The sequence below is a fragment of the Kogia breviceps genome, chromosome 17, assembly GCF_026419965.1.
Source record: "Kogia breviceps isolate mKogBre1 chromosome 17, mKogBre1 haplotype 1, whole genome shotgun sequence".
Lineage (NCBI taxonomy): Eukaryota > Metazoa > Chordata > Mammalia > Artiodactyla > Physeteridae > Kogia > Kogia breviceps.
Genome location: NC_081326.1, coordinates 62,902,725 through 62,912,223, shown reverse-complemented (window position 1 = coordinate 62,912,223; position 9,499 = coordinate 62,902,725).

The window sequence follows — 9,499 nt, the reverse complement described above, 5'->3', positions numbered from 1 at the left end:
TCTGTGAGAGTTTTGCTTTTATGCTTACAAGATGAAATGTGTTACTTTCAGGGTTTTTACTACTGAAAACAATTTGGAGTATGAAAATACAATTGTTTTCAGCAACTATAATCATTTCCTACAGATTTTAGTCTTTTTGTCTTGATCAAGCAAGATTTACTAGCATCTACATTTATTATTTAATGCAGAGAAAAAAAGTATAAACAAACATGACAAAATATTAACTTTTTTGCTTTTGTTTATGTGGAAGAAAATAGCAGTCCAGGGGCTTCCCTGGTGGCGCAGTGGTTGAGAATCCTCCTGCCAATGCAGGGGACATGGGTTCAATCCTGGTCCGGGACGATCCCACATGCCGCGGAGCAACTAAGCCCGTGCGCCACAGCTACTGAGCCTGCGCTCTAGAGCCGGCGAGCCACAAGTACTGAAGCCCACGCGCCTAGAGCCCGTGCTCTACAAGAGAAGCCACCAAAATGAGAAGCCCGTACACCGCAACAAAAAGAAGCCCCCACTTACCACAGCTAGAGAAAGCCCTCACGCGGCAGCGAAGACCCAACGCAGCCAAAAAAAAAAAAAAAAAAAAAAAAATCAGTCCAAAAATCAACTATAATTTTGGGGTTCTAATTAAATTACACTAAATAAAGAAAATACTATTAATTCTCCCTGCAGAATAGATATTAGGCAAGTATTCACCTTGACGGTTATATTTAGAAAATCAACATCTGTGTATTCTTGTTATTTTGAATACTGTATGGCTACAATATAATCTGAAATACTTGTTTGTATGATTATCATATGAGCTTTCACCAGGGCATTTCTAAATGGACGTTTTATTAAATACAAATTATCCAGCATAATGTATTTGCTCTGAGAATCATAGCAACTGATGAGATTCTTTTGTTTGTTTTTTGAGATGTTGCATTCGTTTCCTAGGGCTGCCGTGACAAAATGCCACAAACTGAGCAGCTTGAAACAACAGAAATTTATTCTCTCATGGTTCTGGAGGCTAGAAGTTCAAAATCAACATGTTGGCAGGGCTGTTCTCCTTCTGAAATCTGTAGGGGAGAATCCTGCCCTGCCTCTTCCTGGCATCCGATGGTGGCTATCAGTCCCTGGTGTTCCTTGGCTTGCAGCTAAATCACTCCAATCTTTGTCTCTGTCGTTGCAAGGCCTTCCCCTGTGTGACGGAGCCTTCATATGGCATTTTCCTCTTATAAAAACACCAGTTATAGTGGGTTCTAAGTACCTCCTCTTAGCTTGGTTACATCTGCAAAGACCCTATTTCCAAATAAAGTCACGTTCAGAGGTAATGAGGGTTAAGACCTCAGTGTGTCTTTTTTGGGGGGTGGGGGTGAGATACAATGTAACCCATAACAGATATATAAGTAACATTTTTAAGAAGTGTTAGAAACTTAACCTTGGTGGGCTAAGAAGGAAAGACTCTCTGGCAAGATTGATTTCTGACTTGCTATTGAGACACATAAAGTTAGGAGGTTAGGACTTTGGAGGGCATCAGCACTTTGAGAACCACCAAAATCCAAGAGGTGTAAATAAACAGGCCCAGTCTAATAAAGAGAGATGCAGCACCTGTAATAATTTAGAATCACCAAATATTTACAAAGATACCCAAAAAATAAAATCCCCCAACCCCTCCCATCACCCCTCTTGTGCCCTCTTTTCCCCCATCAAGTCTGCTCACTCTTCTTTCCTAGGCAGTTCTTTTTCTGCCCTCTGGACCTCCAGCTATGACATCCTTCCAGTAACGGCCTGGGGTCATAGGAATTCCCCCTTGCTGCTGTTGCTTGGAACTATCCCAGCCACCTCCTCACACCCCCACGGGGAAGGAGAAAAGGATGAGATGATACCAGAAATACTTCTGCTTCAATCAGATCCAAACTTGACTGTGGGTACATTTAAATCAAGAGATGGCTGTAGTGGTGGTGATCTAGAAAAATAAGAAGGTGTGTCAGCTTCTTCCTTGGCCTCTAAGCTTTCTATCTTTCACCTCCCTGGAGCCATAAACCATATCTCTTCTTGATGAATTGCCAGTGTCCCGTAACTGGGCAGAACTTATCTCCACACTGAGCACTTCATGTCAAATTGCCCTTGTTCGGCCTGAACTTTGAGCTTCAACAGCCTGGGGTGGGAGAGGAAGGGAGGGAGGAAAACTGTCACCGATCAAGGGTTCTAGGAGGGGTTAGTGACACAGAGATTGATTCCAAAGCCAGCATGGAGGTAGGGCAGGGAAGACTAGGCCCTGAGAAGTCTGGGACTGGGAAAAAGAGGTAGTGAACGATAGAACGCCAACTAGACACTAAAGGCAAAGTAATCATGAATGGTCAAAGCATTAGTTGTTAACTTGTATCTTCTGGCCTTCTGCCCCATTCCACTGTCAGTACCCAGAGGACAGCTGTGCCTTGTTTACCACTGCATCTCCAGCACCCAGCATCCCACCTGGCACACGATGGACTCCAATCTCTTTGGCCATCTTTCATTTCCTGTAATTTGCAAAGGCCTGTCCTATTTCTGAGGTGTGGCACGAACTAAAACATCTGACCTGGAACACTTTCTCTTTTCAGATGATGCCCTTCTTCTCATCCCTTGGTTCACAGCCTAAATGTTAGCTCCTTGAAGAGTTCTATCTCTATTTAAAGTAAAGCATACATACTCTCACGCACACGCGTGTGCTCGTGCACACACACTTTAGCTTCCATCACAGCATCCTGTTTGGTTTCTCTATAGCCCGTACAACAATTCATAATGATTTGTTCCTTGTATATCTCCTCTACTTGGCTGTACATTCCAGAAAGAGAAAATTCATATCCCTTTTTGTTCACTGATGTAGTCCCAGCAATTAGCCCATCCAAGAGCCGCAACAGATAAAGGTTAAAGAACAAAAGAATGAATATATAAGCAGAAGGTAATAAACCTATAAGAATTTTCATACTATGTTACATGGGAAGGTAGCATAAAATAAGGATGGCATCTTAGACCAGAAGAGGAAAGATGGATTAATTAATAACTATCTAGGATCGATTGAATAACCAAAACTAAAGCTGAATCTATTTCTTCCTTATTCTACATCAAAATCAATTCCAAATGAATCAAAGACGTAAACCTTAAAAAATGAAGTCGTTAAAAAAAAAAAACTTGAAGAAAATGTACAAGAAGTCTTAAACGTCTTAATGCAGAGACATTTTCTAAGCAAGCCAAAGAAGAAAAGATAGTTTTTATGTATTTAAATATATCTATATATCTTTCTTCACACACATATATGCACTGAAAACATCAACAGAGACAAAAGATAAATTGGGGAATTATAACTGTTATGCTTGACAAAGGCCTGGATTTTATTATATATATTATTACAAGTATATAATGAAAAAACTAATAACTCAAAAATAAAGGACATAAACAAGCAGACCACAGCAGAATTCATGCAAATAGCTTTTAAGGATCGGGATATATAATTTTAAGAATATCAAAGGAAAGGAATGTAAATTAAACAGTGAGATAACCATTTTTTACCTTTGAAATTGGCAGAAATGAAAAAGTTTGAAAATCTTGTGTTGGCCATTATGTGGAGAAAGGAGCACTGGCGTATTACTGTAGGAAGGTATACACTTTGTCTTCAGAAAGTCAGCCTCGTGGGTCAGCTGGCCTTTGAAAGTCGTTCAGCATTTTTATGTCTGTGTATAGGACAACTTGGCAACTTCTCTCAGAATTTTAAAGCATATACACTTTGGCCAGCTATTGCATTCTTCGATTTTATTCTACAGACAAACATGCACACATATGCAAAGATGCATAAATGAAGATAGTCATTCAAAAGACCAAAATAACCTAAATGACCTTGAATAGCGGACTGATTAAATAAGCTTTGGTTCATACCCATAGGAGACAAACATGCAGCCACCAAAAAAGAAATGTGCCAATGTCTTGTATCTATTTAGTATATGAAGCCCAGGAGGCATGGAACAGAAGGTAATGTACCAACCCATTTGTTGAAAAAAAGCACACCGAAGATAGCTAGGCAGATAGACAGATAAACATGGCTGTGTATGCATACCATTTCTGGAAGGACTCAAACCTCAGAGGGCAGGGACTGAGTTGTCAGTAAGCTTACTTTTCATGGTACCTCTTCATATTATTAGGGGGGAAACTGTACCATCTGCACATATTACTTTTTAAATTTAGAAACTAGCTAAATTATAAAAATGATGTTAGCATAACTCAATGTAGCCTTCAAAAATATCCTTTGTAATAATAAGGGTGATGTTAGTAAAATAAGAAGATCTTTCAGTCTTGTTTGGTTAATGCTTTTATCACGCCAAGGTATAAAATCTTAGTGAAAACATACACTTTTTTTTTTTTTTGCCACACCATGCAGCTTGCGGGATCTTAGTTCCCCGGCCAGGGATCGAACCCATATCCCCTGCTTTGGGAGTGTGGAGTCTTAACCACTGGACCACCAGGGAAGCTCCTAAAGGTATAAAATTTTAAATGAACACCTAAAATAAAAAAGAGTTACTCTTTCAATAATCCAGGAGTGAGAAAGATTTAGCCCTTTAGTTGTGAATAAGATATTCCACTTGAAAAGCCAACGCTCGATTTATTAATGAATATTTTAGTTTTAAAAGATGGCCACCAAAGGCAGCGTGGACAGGTTAAGATTATTTGTACCTGCTGCCACTCCATACCCATCCCCAACAATGTATTCAAATGCAATGCCAACGGTTACTCATTAAACTCAAGAGATACTATGCCCTGGGAAAACCACTATAAACTTGGCCTGTGGGAGAACTGATCTCTTAATGAAATACAGAACAACTGCCTCTGAAAAAAAGAAAATGGGCAATCGCCATGTAAGTATTTATTGCTTTCAGGAATCAAACCCAGTTCTAATTTTGGTTGGCATGTGGAGAAATTTAAACTATGAAATCATGATTGATACTTTTATACTTTATCATTTGTGATCACTCCTAATTGTTGGTTTTCATAACAGCAAACCATGCTTTCAAAATGCATTTGGAATATATTTGTTTTCTCCATTAGTCAGAAATCTCTTTGGAGGCGTGAAAGAGAAGTTTTTAAAACAAGGTGGTAAACAGTGCCTTGCAGAGAGCAAGCAGTTTTAACAGTATTTAAGGAATGTGTGACTAAAGATGTTAGTTTGCAGCAAAGCTGCACAAAGCTTCATAGACTGTGCCCATCGGTGTTTTGGAAATACAGGCTCATGTTGCAAATATCAGTAGATAAAGATACAAGTACTCTCACAAACCTATACAACTTGGATTGAAAGGTGAAAATATCCCAGTATTTTTTCTAAACAGCACCAAATGACCAGATATTTGCAAATACTCACGGAATGGATTTAATATTTTACTTTCCTTCTGAAATGTCTAGGCTCATGTGAATAGCATGTCTATAAACTATTAATGGCTAAAAACTGACAAAAATACTACCATTTGGAGCTAACTATGCACAAGGCAGGTCAGAGTTAAATCTTGATTTTTTTTTTTTTTTTTTTTACAGTGAAAAAGGTATGCTTAAAGCTATGGCAATAAGAATTTTAATAAGGTTTTGCTGCACCTAATGTGGCTTCCCACAGGAAGACGGATTTATTGTGTGTACACTAGGAGCAAAGAGAATAAAACTCCAAAATTTTCCGTAAACTAGAACTTTGTTAATAAGGTTTTCTCCTTTGCTCTAAATCCAACTTGTGCTCAGATGGCTGCAAACCTACAAGCGTTTTCTTTGAAGAGGCATTATTTTTAAAATCTTCTGTAAGTAGCATTTTCACACTAGCCAAGGTTACGAAGCTTCCATTTAGATTATCTTTCAGAGACACTGAAACCTACTTTTAAGATACTTCTGATCCTGGAAAAAAATTTTAAAATAATAAAATAAAATACTTCTGATCCTGGGCTCCCTGGTGGTCCAGTGGTTTGGACTCCAAGCTTTCAGTGCACGGGTCATGGGTTTGATCCCTGGTCAGGGAACTAAGATTCCGCAAGCCGTGCAGCACAGCCAAAAGAAAAAAAAATTCTTTTTAATAAATAAAATAAAATACTTGTGAACCAGGCAGAGGATCTCAGGAAAAATCACTGGCTCCTGCTTTAGCAGCTTAAAAGGATGTTTTCAACCCTTGAAAGTCACCCCTTGACAGGGGCAGCTGGCTTGTGTGAGTGGTCTAGCATTTTATGTATTTCTTTTTTGAATCCCCAGAGCCAATCTTACTCCCTGTCAGAAGGCAGTCAACAGTTGTACGAAGGGCAGGCCCAACCCTCGGCAGCCGTGCAGCCTCTAAGGCACCCATCAGGGAGTGGAGAGCCAGAGTTCCATCAGCCCGTAAGCACTTTATTTTCCCTCCAAATCATAGGTATGACCAGGCTCTCTCATGGGCCCATATTACTCACCAGTGACTTGTTATACTGGACTCTCTACAATCCTCTGGTCTGAAAATGTCACCGTCAGGCATTACTTCCAAGCAGGGAAAATTTTCCCTAGAAAATGTTTGTTATAAGATTTGCAGCCAAGGTAAAAATGTAATTTAGGAACTCAGCTTCCCTTCCCAACAGTGTCCACTTAATGGTGTCCTGGAACAGAGTACATGATCTGACACTATGTCCCTGTGACATTGTAGAAAATATTAGCGGAATTTAACATGTGCATAAGGAATGAGTATGTTCTAAGACTGTGTTTCTAGATGAGTAAATGCAAAACCTTTTTAAAGGACAAATTACTGCATTAGACAATGACTTGAATATGTACAAACTTAAAACTACGATGCTTATAGTTTTAAAGCAACTATACAACCAAAACAAATTTGCAAACTAAATGCTAGTAAAATTCAAGTCCATGATGTGCAAAAGTATGTCATTGACTTAGTGTAATAGATAATGTTATTTTGCTGAGATTAAATGTAAAAATGGCGCAGATTGCTATATAATGTGGTTTTTCTGAGTTGCAGCATGTCTAAAATATGATGCAGTGTGTGACTTCTTAGTTCTCCTGTCACGTTTCTCTATCCAAACTACTGAGAAACTTTTGTTTGTAAGACTCCCTGTAAAACAATTGGGCCTTCTCTTGGCTAAAATGCAGGCTTTTTATATTAAACCTCCCTCTGTTCTCTGTTCTTTTACCACGAGCTTGTAACAATTAAAGTATGGCTATTCGGCATGCTTTTTAAATAGAAATACAAATGCAGGCATTGAAATCATGTGCTAGCCCTAGCTCATCCTGATGATCCAGTACGCTTTATATTTGTTTTTATATATTAGTTATTATCAGCACTAAAGACACTATATAAAAAGCCTACTAGGAAGGTTGAATTCCCCAAAATATGTCCATAAACCAGAGTCCACAGATAACTGTTTGACAAATATTGCTCTAAAGCCAATAGAATGTTGGCCAGGAAATTACATTTTCCAAGGTACTCTGATATGGAATCCTAGCCAATTCTGAAAACTGAAAAGTTACTTTTTTTTTTTCGCTTTGTGCTTTCATCCAATCCTTTTGCCATCATTTTTTGAACTCAAGACATAGTGTTTGTGCCTAACCTAATTGGAGCAGTAATCACGGATACTTGGATACTATCATTTGCTGAAACACAGCGTTCAGAGTTTGCTTAGCCTGGAGGCCATGTCACTGTGCTCAGTGAGCGCTGTGCAGAGACAGAAAAATAGATCCACAGGAAGAAGCTTAGCTTCAGCCAGATGACTCTTCTATTCTACTGTGTGAATTGTTTCAAGAGAATCACCGTCTAGAGGAAAATAGAATATTGACACAAAGAGTGAGAGGACTTTGCCATACGAGTGTGGCTATAGGTGGCAGAGTCACAGACAGGGAGCGAGATCTAGGGGTGCCAATGGATAAATGTGGAAATAATCACATACTCAAGAGGACTGTTGACTTCTGGAAATGTTTTTCCAGACTAATGAACAGGCGCTAGAAAGGACTGCTGCCTTGTTACTCCTAGTGTGGCCCCTGGGCTAGCAGCAACATCCCCATGGCCCGGGTGCTTTTAGAAATGCAGAATCTCAGGCCCACTCAGACCTACTGAATCAGAACCTACATTTTAACAAGATCCTCAAGTGACTGCCATGCATGTTAAAGTCTGAGAAGCGATGGACTGTTCTGAAACTTGGCTGGGTGTTAGAGTCACCTGGGGAGTTCTAAAAACCACTGATGCCTGAGTCCCATCCCCAGCGAGTCTGAATTAATTAGTCTGGTGGTTGGCCTGGGCGCTGGGGTTTCTAAATGCTCCCCAGGTGGTGCTGATGAGCACAGAGTTTGAGAAACAGTGAACTGCACACCACCATCCTGACAAGACTAGCTCAGCACACCGCTGATGAACGAAGTGTCATTCTGAGTGTCGGTAAATGAAAACCAACTTGTAAATGTTAGAGCATCTGCTCAGGGATCTGCCACAGTGTTTGTCAACATGCCACGTTTATGACTCACTTGTGCTAACATTTAGCCAACACAAACATTGTCTGAAAAGGAGGCTAGTTTGGGACCTGCAGCAGGAGTTCCGAGCCAGCAAGTTCAGATGAAGGTGGATCGGGGACCCCCGGGAGCTACGTGACAGGTGGGGACTAGGTCCAGATTCCTGAGAAAAGAAGGGAGGCTCTAGAGACAGGTGAGAATGTGTTTGGGAATTTGAGACAAAAGTAAGCACGGCTTTAACCGAGAGTGTACGTTCAAGTGTGATCCTCAAACTCAAAGAATCGCAGTGAACCGCAAGCAGAAACCAGCCTAGACCACGTGCAGTGATATCTCTCCTACCAGGAAACCTTTTTGTCCCAGAAAGTTAGGCCTTCATCTCACCGCTGTCCATAAGAGGAAACACAAATGGCTTCTGAGGTGAAAACATGACATGCACTGAAGCATACCTTCTCTATTTAATGACAACTCACCCACTGAAAGCCTAGCTACGCTTTGGGCACAATTACACAATCTGGGCTGTGGAGGTTTCTTGGCTATAATAGATTAAAAGCAGTCATTTTAAAGAGGTGGGGGCAACAGGCTGGCAAGGACAAAACCACTGACAGAAGGAAGAACATGCAAACTGAAAACGTAACCCGAGAACTCTAAGGTTACAGGAACCCAGGGTCACTTCGTGTAGGGGGTGGATTCCAGCGCACCCCAGCGCACCTGGGCATCTCTGCTCTACAGCACGGCAACACGAATGCAACGGGCATCCCTGCAGGTTTAAAGGGGCCTTCTGGAACGATGAGGGCGACGACAATAACAGACGTTTTTCAAGTGCTTGCGAGACTGTGTGCAGTTCTGAGAGCTGTGGTCCTAACGCGGAAGTGTGGGTCCACTATCAGGTGTTCCTCAGTGCCATGGTCCCAGATGTGGCCCCCAGACCAGCATCTTTAGCATCGCCTAGGCTCTTGTTAGGAATGCAAATGACCAGCTCCCCACCCCCAGATCTACTGAATCAGGAACCCCGCGGGTAACTGCCCAGCAACTGCCGCCGAAAAAGCCCTCC